Genomic DNA, 15,929 nt, shown 5'->3' with positions numbered 1-15,929 from the left:
GTTAAGATATATTAACTTAAATTTTCCTTCAAAAGTCAAAATGGGAAGTGACAGTCCTAAACTCAGGCACATTTTTCGTTCATTTTTGTGAGTTGGAGAGTAGACTAAATAAATGGCAGGGCTTTGCTTCTGTCGATTAATACAGAGGAAGTTGGAAAGAGGAAAGCCATGTTTAGAAAAAGGACGCTTCATAATGAATTGATTCATAAGTCCTTGACTTGCAATTCTGCTGTATAGTAAGAGGAAGAGGAAAAGAAAACAGAGGAAAAAGGGAAGGAAGACAAGAACTTGGTTTGTGTATACCTTAAAACTAGAGGTTTCAATCTAAAGCATTTGGGGATTTGTTATCCAGACTGTCCATATTGGCCAAATATACAGTTAATCTTAGTGTTGAAAAAAAGGTTTATTCATTGACTATGACTGCAATGTACCCATCAGGAGAATATAATAAATAATAATAGTAATAACATTGGTATTTGTTAAGCAGTTACTATGTACAAGCCACTGTACTAGCGCTGGGGTAGACACAAGCAAATCGGGTTGGAAATAGTCCTTCTCCCACATGTGGCTCACAGTCATAACTCCCATTTTCCAGATGAGTTACCAAGGCACAGAGAAGTGAAATGACTTTCATTCATTCATTAATTCCATAGTATTTATTAAGCACTTGCTATGTGCAGAGCACTGTACTAAGCGCTTGGAATGTAGAAATCGGCAACAGATAGTGACAGTCCCTGCCCATTGACGGGCTTACAGTCTAATCGGGGGAGACAGACAGACAAAAACAATAGCAATAAATGGAATTTTAAGGGGATATACAGCTCATTAAAACAATAGCAATAAATAGAATCAAGGGGATGTACATCTCATTGACAAAATAAATAGGGTAATAAAAATATATACAAATGAGCGGACTAGCATAGTGCTGGGTGGGGTGGGGAGGAGCAGAGGGAAAGGGGAGACTTAGCTGAGGAGAGGTGTTGGGGGTAAGGGGCAGTAGAGGGAGTAGAGGGAAAAGGGGAAGCTCAGTCTGGGAAGCCCTCTTGGAGGAGGTGAGCTCTCAGTAGGGCTTTGAAGAGGGGAAGAGGATTAGTTTGGAGCAGGCGAGGAGGGAGGGTATTCCAGGACAGTGGGAGGATGTGGCCCAGGGTCACTGTGGGACAAGCCAGAACGGGGGACCTTGAGGAGATGGGCAGCAGAGGAGCAGAGCCTACAGGGTGGGCAGTAGAAAGAGAGAAGGGAGGAGAGGTAGGAGGGGCAAGTTGATGGAGAGCCTTGTAGCCTAGAGTGAGAAGTTATTGTTTCATGAGGAGGTTGATAGGCAACCACTGGAGGTTTTTAAGAAGGGGAGTGACATGCCCAGAGCGTTTCTGCGGAAGAAGCTGGGTAGCGGAGTGAAGAATAGACTGGAGTGGGGAGAGACAGGAGGAAGGGAGATCAGAGAGAAGGCTGACACAGTAATCCAGCCGGGATATTATGAGAGCCTGTAGTAGTAAGATAGCCATTTGGGTGGACAGGAAAGGGTGGATCTTGGCGATATTATAAAGGTGAGACCGGCAGGTCTTGGTGACGGATTGGATGTGTGGGGTGAATGAGAGAGCCGAGTCAAAGATGACACCGAGGTTGCGGGCTTGAGAGATGGGAAGGATGGTCGTACCATCCACAGTGATAGGGAAGTCAGGAAGAGGACAGGGCTTGGGAGGGAAGATAAGGAGCTCAGTTTTGGACATGTTGAATTTTAGGTAGTGGGCAGACATCAAGGTAGAGATGTCCTGGAGGCAGGAGGAGATACGAGCCTGAAAGGAGGGGGAGAGGACAGGGGCAGAGATGTAGATTTGTGTGTCATCTGCATAGAGATGATAGTTGAAGCCGTGAGAGCAAATGAGTTCACCAAGGGAGTGAGTGTAGATGGAGAACAGAAGAGGGCCAAGAACTGACTCTTGAGGAACTCCAACAGTTAGAGGATGGGAGGCAGAGGAGGAGCATGTGAAGGAGACCAAGAATGAACGGCCAGAAAGATAAGAGGAGAACCAGGAGAGGACGGAGTCCATGAAGCCAAGGTGAGATAAGGTGTGGAGGAGAAGGGGATGGTCAACAGTGTCAAAGGCAGCTGAGAGGTCAAGGAGGATTAGGATAGAGTAGGAGCCATTGGATTTGGCAAGAAGGAGGTCATGGGTGACCTTTGAGAGAGCAGTTTCGGTAGAGTGGAAGGGACGGAAGCCAGATTGGAGGGGGTCCAGGAGAGAATTGGAGTTAAGGAATTCTAGGCAGCGAGTGTAGATGACTCGTTTTAGGAGCTTGGAAAGGAAGGTTAGTAGGGAAATAGGGTGACTACTGGAAGGGGAAGTGGAGTCGATAGCGGGTTTTTTTTAGGATGGGGGAGACATGGGCATGTTTGAAGGCAGAGGGGAAGAAGCCATTGGAGAGTGAGTGGTTAAAAATAGAAGTTAAGAAGGGTAGGAGGGAAGAGGTGATGGTTTTTATAAGGTGAGCGGGAATGGGGTCCGAAGCATGGGTGGAGGGGGTAGCACTTGTGAGGAGGGAGGAGATGGGAAAAATGTTTTTAAATCAATTTTTTAAAATAATGCACAGAACAGCTTTGGGGTTTCAAGACCCAGAGAAAGCAAATAAGGGTGCAGAATTTCAGGTCTAGCCTTGGAGCCACAAGGCAGAAGGTATTGGAACACAAATTTAAAAAACGGTGGTGAGTGGGAATAGAGGGTGGGGAATATGAGAAAGGGCAAGGTGACTGCAGGGAAAGATGGGAAAGTAGGGGAGAGGGTGGGTGGGCAGAAGGGGGAGGGGTAACTTTGGGGAGCTCAGACCTGATTGTGTTAATTTTCGTGATGAAGTAGGTGGCCAGATTGTTGGGGGTGAGAGATGGGGGAGAGGGAGGAACAGAGGGCCTGAGAAGAGAATTAAAGGTCCAGAACAATTGGCGGGGGTGACGGGCATGGGTGTCACTGAGGGAAGAAAAGAAGTTTTGCCTGGCGGAAGAGAGGGCAGAGTTAAGGCAGGTAAGGATATATTTGGAATGGATAAGTTTGGCTTGGTGCATGGACCTTCGCCAGCAGGACTCAGCAGCTCGAGCATAGGAGCGTAGGAGGCGGACAGAGGCAGTGACCCAGGGCTGTAGGTTAGTGGAGCGAGAGCAGTGGAGGGGAAGTGGGTGTGAGAGTTGAGATGAGTAAAAATGAGTAAAGATGTGAGATAAGTAAAGATGACTTTCCCACAGTCAAACAGCAGGTAACTGGTGGAGTCAGGATTAGAACCTATGACCTTCTGACTCACAGTCCCATGCTCTATCCACTACATCAGGCTACCTCTCTAATAATAAGTGTAGCACTCTTAAATTATATCCTCTAATAATGAAGAAAAGCAGCATGGCCTAGTAAACACCTGTCTGCTCTGTGACCTTGGGCAAGTTACTTTCCTTCTCTCTGGCTCAGTTACCTCATCTATAAAATGGGAATTGAAACTGTGAACCCCGTATGGGATATGGACTGCGCCCAACCTACTTATCTTGTATGTATACCAGTTTTTTGTATAGTGCTTATTGTACAGATACCATTAAAATGATTTGCTAAACATGTTTGAAACATCATATGCTTATTCATCATTCTACAGAGACCAAAAATGACAAAATTGTTAAAAAAAAGGGCATCCAAGATTAAGAAAAATCCTAAAAAATCTGGTCATAACTTTTATTAGCCAATAGAGACAACCCTACAACTCTTAAATGAGCATATTCATTATTCACATGGAGAATATGTAAATGATATTTTACATGGACTTCCTCAATATGTAAAGCCCCACTTTCTTAGTTCTAGAAAACATTGCTAGCCAGTTTTGTGCTTAAAAAAAATGAATGGTTCAAGGAGTCTCTTCCCAAAAGTATTAGAGCTGATACCTTTAGAGATACATATGAATTGAAATCATTCGGAAATTACTGATTTAAAAATCATTCTGTAGTTTTGAAAATAACATCCCCATTGGATTTCACATCCTAAATGTTGTATAGTTATAATTGTTTAAGTTTTCTGTTATCCTTCTAATGTGCCTAATTTGAAGTAATTCATTATCTACCATAATCAATTTACATTCATGTATTAATTTCAGAATTTGGAAGATTTAATCTAGGTGATTTACTTACAAAGTATTGTCAGAAATAACCAGTGAATCTTTGAGTAATATGCAAAGAGTATTTAGAAACACTTTAATCTCTCTGTCAAGGGGAAAGGTTTGTAGGATGGGGAAAGGAGTTATTTTCTGCTTATTGAATAATAAGTAGTCAATCCTGCTAACATTTGATACATCCGGATCCTGGATCCTATCAGTTTTTTGGCCCTAATGTAACATGCTAAGCTACAAAGTGATTAAACACACACATTTTTGTTTTGCTTAGTTTTATTTTCTCTCTGAATGGAACACTGCAGTGATGGTACAAGATCAGAAAGATGTTCAATATTGACCATTAACAAATATAAAGATAAAAGATTGAATGGCGGAATCTACTGCAGCATCTTACCAACTTCCACTGCTGACAAAATCTTAGCCAAAGTTTTTCTTGACAAGCTCATTCATTCATTCAATAGTATTTATTGAGCACTTACTGTGTGCAGAGCACTGTGCTAAGCTCTTGGAAAGTACAACTGGGCAACAGATAGAAAAAATCCCTACCCAACAACTGGCTCACAGTCTAGAAGGGGGAGACAGACAACAAAACAAAACAAGTAGACAGGCATCAGTACTATCAAAATAGATAAATAGAATTATAGATATATACACATCATTAATAAAATAAACAGAATGTAAATATGTACAAATATACACAAGTGCTGTGGATTGGGGAAAGGGGTAGAGCAAAGGGAGGGAGTAGGGGTGACGGAGAGGGGAAGAGGAGCAGAGGAAAAGTGGGGCTCTGTCTTGGAAGGCCTCCTCCTGGAGGAGGTGAGCGCTCAGTAGGGCTTTTAAGGGGGAGAAGAGAGCTAGTTTGGCAGATGAGAGGAGGAGGGGAATTCCAGGCCAAAGGTAGGACATGGGCCAGGGGTTGACAGCGGGAAAGGTGCAAACAAAGGACCATGAGGAGGTTAGCGACAGCGCAGTGGAGTGTGTGGGCTGGTCTGTAGAAGGAGAGAATGGAGGTGAGATAAGAAGGGGAGGTGATAGAGAGCTTTGAAGCCAATAGAGAGGAGTTTTTCCTTGATATAAAGGTTGATAGGCAACCACTGGAGATTTTCGAGAAGGAGGGTGACATGTCCAGAGTGTTTCTGTAGAAAGATAATCTGGACAGTAGAGTGAAGTACAGACTGAAGTGGGGAGAGACAGGAGGATGGAAGATAGCATAGATCATACAGTCCAAAAATTCTAATGTGAGTTCATACCACAGTAGTACTGTGTACATAATGTTTTCCTCCTATTCTGTTATACAGGAATCATCATTATCAGCAGGGATGGGAGTAAAAATTGACCAATATCAGGGAGAGGGGTCAAGGTATTTCTGATAAGGTGCTGCACATGGTGGGATTTAGGAGAGGTAGGAAGAAGTATTTAAAATTGCACCATTAGGTCTCTAGCTGATCCTGTAGTCTGATGAGAACAAGGGAAAACCATCAGATCTCAGGTTGTCAGAGACAGCGTACTTTCAGTCTATCAATCCATGCATCAGTCAGCCATTTAGTGCTTAATGTGGACAAACAACTGTACTAGGTACTTGGGAAAATACAATACAGTGGATTCTGGAGAGTGAGAGATCCCTGTCGACAAGGAGCTTACACCAAACGGGCTAGTACAGAAGGAGTGTGGTCTGGATTTACCTCGTTTCTATTCCTTCCCCTTGAAACAATGCCCAAGACTCACCTTGAACCACTGCTGTTGCCTGTGGTTGGCCAGCTGGCTTCCCGGTACACCTGCAGTTTGGGACCCATGCAGTAGCCTCGAGCAGGAACTGATGCCATGTCAAGGCCAAGTGTCCTCACTGGTAGCACTCCAGTGAGGAGCAACCATCTTTGCCCTGAGTTGTTGGGAGATCCCAGGTCATGCTACCCAGCTGAGCATTGAAAGCATTGAGTCTGCTTTGGAATAATTTCAATCATAATGGATCAAGTGACCCTCATTGTTTTATCAACCTAATTCCTGACTGTTCCAATTTACTTCCACTACTGATTACAAGTACTAACTGAGCACTTTCTCTGTGCAGAGCCCTGTCCTAGGTATTGAGAAAATGCACAAGAGATGTAGTTTTTGCTTTTCAGTATCTTATTGTTAAATGGGGAAACCAGCCGACACAAAATGCATAGGTACAAGAGCAAATCGTTTTGAACCACTTTGAAGAGTTAACTCAAAGTATAAGAGAACAAAAAGAATTATAGAATTGAGTTTTAAAATTGCTCAGTTTGCTAATCTGATTATGTCTGTGGCAATGATTTCACTCTGTGTGTACAAAACTGGCATATAGCTTTGCTCAAATGATTTAGATTTCCCCAGTTTATTTAAGGAATAATATTACTTTGCATTTGCATCACTTTATTGAGCATCTCAAGCAATTTACAAACTAGAACATGAAGAATTATTATACAGGGGATGGAGACCAGCTGTTCTCCCTCTCCAGTGAGGGTTGAAGAGAAGGAAACAGGATTAAGTTGGAGTAGGAAAGATTACACATAAAAATGAAAATCTTGACCATAAGGGATGTGAAACCTGAAATAGAAGGCTTGTTCTGTGAAAGTATTTTCCAAAAGGAACCAGGTAGTTTCTGTGGTTCATAATCAAGATGTTTAAGAATAAGTAGGACAACTATCTGTCTTGCATACCTTAAAAGCTGAAGGAAGACAGTGATGTGGTGGATAGCATGAGGAATTTTTTTTGCACTCTGTAATTTTCCCACCAGGATTGAGGAATAGTGTTAGTTAACTGGCTTTCCAAATGACAAACCATCTCCCCTTGTGGGATTGATCCTAATCACTCTTTGGTACTCTAGGCTACTCCTTGAAATATATATTTTTAATTAGGCAGTGGGACATAATTAATTTTTCTCTTCTGCATTAGCTCTAGATAAATGAGTTTGTGCCTGTCCTAAAAATAGGGGCAGACCTTCTAATGTGAATATCCTTGCAAGTCAGGTAGGTAAAGAAGGATTCAGGCAGCTAGGCGAGAACAGAGTCTGGTGTGAGGGGCTCTCAGATGCCTCAAATTACAGGAACAGAAAGGTTATCAGGTTGCCAACAATGATGATTAAATATAGTTTCAAATTATTAAGTATGTCAGAAAAAGGAATAAAGCTACCACAAACTTTATAGATGCTGACAGCTCTAGCTGAAGTTAATCCAACCTTCTGTTTTCATTTAGAGATATATTCAACTGTACCATTCTTTAGAACAGTGCTTGTCACATAGTAAGCACTTAACAAATACCATCATTATTATTTATGCAGAATTTCCAACACAGACCTTATATAACATTACTCATCACTGTGCATGTTATAATCACACATAGACACTTTAAATCTTTAGAAAATGTAACCCAAAGAAAGCTACACCAGACAACATCCCCTACCCAGAAGTCATTTTAATCCTCTCCTCACTCTGATTCTTCTTATCTATCAAGGCCAGTGGTCTGTGGCCCATTAAAATCCCCAATAAAATTATCCTGGTAGAAAAGATTAGGTTTGCCTCATGCTGATTTGTGGTGGAAATTGATTTTCTATTGGAAAGGTCCATTTGGGAATACATTTGCCTATGAATTAACAGAGACTTTACAATATCCCCTAAGGAATTCACTAGCTAGTCCTGTGTTGGTTGGTAAATAGAGTTTCTTAACAGTAGCTAATATTTCATCCTACTGAACTTCCCCTAGGAATATAATTGATTAAAATGGTGGAAAGGCAGATATTTTGATACTAAGTTACAGAACTCACAGTGTTCGAATGTCAGCTACAGTTCTGAGAAGAGTTAAGTACTGTATTTAAGAATTCTAACCAGGATGATCTGTGGAAAAGTGGAAAAGGATATAATGGATATCCTAAAATCTATAGGCATCCAAAGGCTCATTTTAGTCATTATTTCCCAAGGCCCCTATCATGAAATCTTCCCCAGAGTTGTTAGTAAGTGGCAATACTGATTGATTTCTTGCCTTTGGCTTTTCACCTCACTGAACACTGAGCACTGCCACTGGGAATGCATGCTGTCCACCAAACCCAGTCCTCGGGCTATCTGAGTTTTTAGACTGCCCTGCACCCATAGAAAAGATGTAAGCAGTGGCTTGGTGAAGCCTCCACAAAATTTTAAATGCAAAACCTGAAACAGCTGTTACTATAGTGGTGGTTGTACCTTTGGCAGCTATTTTAGTTTTATTGGCTGCGATCTAACCACTAGGAGCCTGGAATCTTGTGCCTGTAGCTATCCCTGTTGCTCTTTTTGTTTTATTCTTTGGACTTATATTTTTACTTGTATTTTATGAAATAAAATTATTATTATTTCATCTTTATTTATGTGTTGTTAATCTTCTCTATTCCACTTATTCCAAGACTTCCTTGAGAACCAAGGATTTTGTCTAATTCTCACCTGTGTTTTATTTCCCAGCACTTTCCAGAGTGCTTGGCAAACAGAAGGTGCTTGTTAACTATTATTATTACTACTACTACTGTTACTACTACTGCTGCTATAACTGATAATAATAATAATGCTGGTATTTATTAAGCGCTTACTATGTGCCAAGAACTGTTCTAAGTGCTGGGGTAGACATGAGGTAATCAAGTTGTCCCACGTGGGGCTCACAGTCTTCATCCCCATTTTACAGATGAGGTAACTGAGGCACAGAGAGGTTAAGTGACTTGCCCCAAGTCACACAGCTGACAAGCAGTGGAGCCGGAATTAGAACCCATGACCTCTGACTCCCAAGCCCGGCCTCTTTCCACTGGGCCACGCTGCTTCTCCAATTCTCCAACTACTATTACTGCTACTATTACTACTATTTCTTTGAATGCAGCTGCTTCTTGATTTCTCCCTGGCCAAGGTATTTACTAAAGGAGAAGTGATAAAAGACCTTGAATATTATTTTTAAAATGGTATTTGCTAAGCACTTACTAAGTGCCAGGCACTGTACTGAGTGTGGGGGTAGCCCGTTGTTGGGTAGGAATTGTCTATCTGTTGCCAAATTGTACTTTCCAAGTGCTTAATACAGTGCTCTGCATACAGTAAGCACTCAATAAATATTATTGAATGAATGAATGAATGAATGAATGAATGAATGAATACAAGATTATCAGGTCAGATATATGGACACATGTATCCCTGTCCCACTTAGTGCTTACAGTCTTAATCCCCATTTGTCAACAAGATGAATAGCCTGTAAATTCATGGTGGATAGGGAACACATCTACCAACTCTGTTGTACTTACCCAAGGACTTAGTATAGTGCTTTGCATACAGAAAGTGCTCAATAAGTATCATTGATTGATTAGAAGCTCTAATAATAACTATATATATATATATCAAAATGGGAATTGAGCTTACAGGGTGCTCCAAAGTAATACACTTATTCCTGGACAATGATTTGGATACTTATTTTTTTTCATGTTTTAAAAATCATGCAAAATTATAAACACACAATGAATTTATTTAAATTAAGCATTCACAAACATACTGCACATATGAAAATCAAATAGTTTGAATGACTTAAAATTCAACTGAGAATGAACTGCTCAAAAAAAGTCACTGGACAGGTCTCAGGGAGAATAATGATAATAATAACTGTGATATTTGTTAAGTGCTTACTGTGTGCCAGGCAATGTACTAAGTAAGCACTGGGGTGGATACAAGCAACTAGGGTTGGACACAGTTCCTGTTCAACATGGGGCTCACAGTCTTAATTCCCAATTTACTGATGGGGTAACTGAGGCACAGAGAAGTCAAGTGACTTGTCCAAGGTGACACAACAGACCAATGGCAGAGCCAGGATTAGAACACGTTTAAAACTGAGCTCCTAATCTTCCCTCCCAAACCCTGTCCTCTCCCTGACTTCCCTGTCACTGTGAATGGCATGACTATCCTTCCCGTCTCACAGGCCCGCAACCTTGGTGTCATTCTTGACTAATCTCTCTCATTCACCTCACACATGCAATCCATCACCAACACCTGCTGGTCTCACCTTCACAATATTGCCAAGATCCTCCTTTTCCTCTCCATCCAAACTCCTACCTTGCTGGTACAAGCTCTCATAATATCCTGGCTGGATTATTGTGTCAGCCTTCTCTCTCATCTCCCTTTCTCCTGTCTCTCCCCAGTCCAGTCTATTCTTCAGTCTGCTGCCCAGATCATCTTTCTACAGAAATGCTCTGGGCATCACTCCCCTCTCAAAAACCTCCAGTGGTTGCCTATCAACCTTTGCACGAAACAAAAACTCCTCACTCTTGGCTTCAAAGCTCTCCATCACCTTGCCCCCTCCTACCTCTCCTCCCTTCTCTCTTTCTACTGCCCACCCCGTACACTCCAGTCCTCTGACGCTCACCTCCTCACCATCTCCCATTAATGCCTATCCCGCCATCAACCTCAGTCCCATGTCCTACCACTGTCCTGGAATGCCCTCCTGCCTCACCTCCGCCAAACTAACTCTCTTCCCCTCTTCAAAGCTCTACTGAGAGCTCACCTCCTCCAGGAGGCCTTTCCAGACTGAGAGCCCCCTCTTTCCCTGTGCTTCCCCTCCCCTTCCCCCCATCCTCTGTTCTTCCTCTTTCCCCTCCCCGCATATAATTTGTATATATTATTTATTACCCTGTTTATTTTGTTAATGAAGTGTATATCCCCTTGATTCTATTTATCTTGATGATGTCTTGTTTTTGTTTTGTTCTGATTTGCTTTGCTGTCTGTCTCCCCCATTTAATTTGTGAGCCCATCATTGGGCAGGGATTGGCTCTATCTGTTGCCGAATTGTACATTTCAAGCGCTTAGTACAGTGCTCTGCACATAGTAAGCGCTCAATAAATACTATTGAATGAATGAATGAATGAATCTATGACCTTCTGACTCTATCCACTATATCATGCTGCAGAGAAGTGATAAGAAAACTGAAAACAGCTGCATAATGCAAAAGGCTTTTACTTTTGTAGTGGCTTTAAAGATGGAAAAGGCATGGTGGATTTTAAATTTTTTTTAGAGCAAGAAGCTAAAAAGAAAAAAGCAGTATTATAGAATTACCCACTAACAGAGAGAGTTCCTCAAGCCTTAGTTCCTGGTCCTCTTCTATTCTTCATCTACACCCACTCCCTTAGAAAACTCATTTACTTCCGTGTTATCAGCTACCATCTTTATGCTGATGATTCCAAAATCTACATCTCCAGCTCAGATGTCTCCTTTTCTGAAGTATCAAATTCCTTGTGGCCTTGTAGACAGCACTACATCATATGTCCAAAGCAGAACCCCTCATCTTCCCACCCAAATGATGTCCTTCCGGTCTTTCCTACTACTTTGGACAGCACCCCCATCCTCCTTCCCTCACAAGTCCATAAGCTTATCATTATCCTTGACTCATCTCTTCCATTCAATCTATACATACCATCTGTCACCAAATCTTTTTTGCTCTGTCTTCACAACATGGTTAAAGTCAGCCCTTCCTTCTCCATAAATCAGCTACTCCGCTGATCCAAGAACAGAGTGTGGTGGCAGAATCCAAACAAACTAAAGGTATACTGAGCTAAGGTGCTGCCCAACCTACTCAAAACTCTGAGACCAGAATCCCATACATGTGCCGTGTCAGACAATTCTGTCAGCATCTGTTATGGGACATACTCAGTATCAAATGACAAAGCAAGATCACAAACAATAAAGTTCTGGAATGTAGTCAGTCTCAACATCAAATATATGCTTATTTAAGCACTTAACATGGCACTGCCCAGCAGCCGAACTCAGGAGAATCATTTCAGTGGTCTACCCAAGCAACTGCTGTATGGTAAGCTGAAAATCTAAAACTGAAAGTGGTCAGAGCAGAAGAAACATTCCAAGAACCCAGTAAAATAAAGCCTTAGACAATCTATTTCCCAGCTGAAAACTGGTATCAGTAGTAATAGTATTTATTCAGTGTTTATTATGTGCCAAGCATAGTACTAAGTGCTGGGGAACAATACATACGAGGAAACTGGATAGGGTCCAAATTCTTTAGGGGACCCACAATTTAATAATAAAAAAGGGGGAGAGGAGATCATTACAGACACATTAAGAGTAATGAAAATAATCACTAAGGTAATACAGAAACAGAAATAAAGATCAGTAAGATACTGTATCTAGAAGAGCAGAATTTCAGGTTTCTCACAATTCAGATTCCAGTCACAACTACAACAGTGACTGATACACTAGGAATCAATTGCCAAAGATAGATATTTTGCCATTAAGTAAAATGTGGCTCTTTATATGCCAAAGCTTCAGAGGGAATGGCATAAGCAGGGGAAAAAAAAACACTGCAAACATTAAACATGACAATACAAAGAGGCAACCAATTTTTGTGCACAGTGTGGTCCAGACCCTAATTCCTGTATTGACCTTTTCAGTCATACGTGCACTCACAGGTGAATTTCACCATCAGTGGTGTCTTCTTCAAATAAGATAGTCAACTATATATACATACAAATCAATAGATAGATCTTTGGGCTTGGTAATAGCTTGTGTGCTTTTTTTTCCAAAGAATAATTTTATTTATGTGGATATTTTGCAGTATAAAATTCTGAAAGGCAGGATTTTGTCTGGTTTAATTTTATATGTACTGGCAAAATGCAGAGAGTAGAAGCATTCTTGATCCATATTATTAGAAATGGAAGAAGAGATTAATGTCACTGATATAATGGTTACTTCAGACTGTTACGATTTAACTAACAGTAGACAAGAGTACAGCTAATTTTTGTTTTAAAAATAATTTATTAGTGTTTAAGATTTTAAATAAAAATATTTTTACACATATATATTTACATACACACACACATACATGTATGCGCACATAAGGTCCATTTACAATGAAGCTAGTCAAAACTCTAAGCAGAGTTGCAGATCTATAAATTGTTTATAGAAGGGTTTGGATAGTTTTATTATGTTGTTTTCTTTTCCCTTCAGTAAGTGACATTCTTTATCTTCCTAGACAGTTTGTCTCCTCTAGACTGTTACTAGCACAGGGCTGCACCTAAAATTGTACCAGTCTGATCTTATCAGTTTGCATTTAGAAGCAAATTTTTCTGCTTGAAATACAGCTCATATTGCAAAACCAAATTGAATATAACTGCAAAGTGTTTTTATGAAGTTCTCATGCTTCCAAATTGAAGTCTAATATTAAAGTACATGACATTTCTTAATGTATAGAAATCCCATTATCACCACAATGACAATTCTTTAGACTTGCATTGATCTGGATTATTAGCCTTCTGGAGATTTTCCTCTGCCCTATTCTTTTGCTTCACATTTGTGATCTAACTGGAAATTCTTGATTGCACAGACAGCTTACAGATAGTTCATTCTTGAACTACCATAAGATAGAAGATTTCAAATTGCAGGATGAAAAACATCCAAAGCAGTCTCTGAATGCAAAAAATGAAAATGAGGAGATAAGAAGGATAGTAATATAATTGATTAGATTAGGTGAGGAGATTACGCTATTAAATGTAACTGTTTTGAAAAATTCTGACTGCTTCCTTGTACATATTGTGAAAGCTCAATTTCGTATAAAGGAAAAAAGGCTTGCAATCTCTTCAGTGAGTTTGAAATTGTTTGTAGTGGGTGTATCTATATATTGACAACATCCAATTGTCAAAGGAAAAGTGAAGCCTCACTGGTGGCTGGTGGCTCAATATGTTCTCAAGAAGTATCAGGTACAGAAGGATTTTAAGCCAGGCATGATGAAGCAGGATGTCCAGTTGTTTTTAGGGGGGCCTGAAGCCATTCTGATAACCTTGTGTGGATTTGACACACGCAGAGATTTACAATTGACACTAAGCACTCTGCTTTACAACAGAATAGCAGTGCCTCAATTGATGATTTTCTGTTGGGGGGTTCACCCAAAACTTTTTTGACTTGTGGTCACTTTCATTGATGACCTCTTTGAACTCACCTTTCCTCTATGATGAGAATTTGTAGATTACTCCTTGATCTAATTCTCTTGATTTTTTTTCCTCATTTGAGGCATTTTTTTTCCTAAATTGTTGGGTAATTCTGGCCCATCAGTAAGTCTATCAATGACTATAAAAATGATGCAGCATTCGGGTTTCCCACACTATGCAGCTCCTGTTTCCATTGCAGCCAAGATCATTTACATTCAAATTTCAATTCACCTATGAACAACAGTCACCGATTATAGTGCTTTCATTTTCTTTGATATTTATACTTTAGGTCCTGTGTTGAGTACAGAAGAATTTTTAAAAAAAACAAACACTCAGAGCACATTATTTTAACCTGCTAGTTTAGTAGTTACCAATCAATTCCATATTTACACTTAGTTATTTTCTTGCTTGCTTGCTTACATGAACCATTATACTAGGAAAAGTGTAGTCTTTTGGGGATACCATTGCATTGTGGAAAGCACACAAATCTGGTTTCCAGAGCACTCTGTTTTTAGCCACAGTACTGCCACCCGCCTACTAGGAGACTGGGTAAATCACTTAATCTCGCTACACCTCAGTTTCCTCATTGGTAAAATGCAATAATAAAAGCTACTCTGCTCATCTCACAGAGATGATGTGAAGAGAAAAGTGATTTAAGTAATGTGAAAAAGTTTTGGGATGAAAACACCGTATAAAATTGAGGAATTATTATTTCCTAAATAAATCAGTGATATTTTTTGAGTGCTCTGTTTGCAGAGCACTGTGCTCAGCACTTGGGAGAGTACAATACAATAGAATTGGTAGACACATTTCCTGCCCACAAGAAGCTCACATTCTAGAGGAGGACATAGGCAGAATAAATTGAATAAATTAAATAAATTCCAGTCTTAATTGCTAATCCTTTCACAAAATGGTACAAGTATGAATTTTTTTATATTCATTCAAAGAAAGAGCATTTTCAATTAGTTGTTTGTACATTTCATGTAATTTTTTCCATTTTTCCATTCTTCCAATTTTTGTCATTTTTCCATTTTTTTTCTTTTTTTCACTTTTTTGCTTTTTTTATGCAGATATGCTAAAAGCAATTTGTTGGGGGTTATTTAAACAGGTTTTTATGACTGTTTGGGTTTTTTTGAGTATCTTCCTATTAGTTTTGAATGACATTTGGTTGAAACTTGAAACTAAGTGGTTCTGGGCAACTGTCCCTTACCCCACTTGTTGGCCTGCCTGGACCTTAGACAAGTCACAGGAATTAGTAGATCAGGAATTAGAACGCAGATCTCCTAACTCCCAGGCCCAAGCAGTTTCACTGGACCATGCTGCTTCTTGGAGTTCTCTTCCACATTTTTCCTGTGTCCTGGACTTTGCTTCCTTTGAGGCATACTGTTTTCTTCTGACTTCTCCTTTTCTATCTCTCATTTTCCCTCACTTCTGTTTTCCTTTCCATTTTCTACAGGGTTCTATTTTTTCATTCCTATTTAGTCCATCCTCTTCTTTCTCCATATGTAATTTTCCTTTTCTCATTTTTCAGTGTTTGCTCTATCCCTCTTCTGAAAGCCTCTTGGTTTGAGCAGAAAACATGATAGCTCTCTTAGACCAGTCACTTTCTAGGTCCCTAGTGCTGCATATAGAACCTGAAATTTACACCACCTACCTCCAGTATTATTTGGGGAGAAGGTATATGTACCCTGTTTACAAAAGCATCCTGACCTAGCTAGAGAAGTACCTGCCTATGTCATTAATAACTCCTTTTAGGGGGTGCCATATGGGAATTTAGGAACACTTTAGTCCCTAGCATCCAATGCCATTAGAAACCAGGATATTGCTTCTGAGATGGGCCAGTACCAGCACTACTTTT

The sequence above is a fragment of the Ornithorhynchus anatinus genome, chromosome 2 (genome assembly GCF_004115215.2).
Source record: "Ornithorhynchus anatinus isolate Pmale09 chromosome 2, mOrnAna1.pri.v4, whole genome shotgun sequence".
Classification (NCBI taxonomy): Eukaryota; Metazoa; Chordata; class Mammalia; order Monotremata; family Ornithorhynchidae; genus Ornithorhynchus; species Ornithorhynchus anatinus.
This window is presented reverse-complemented; position numbering follows the sequence as displayed.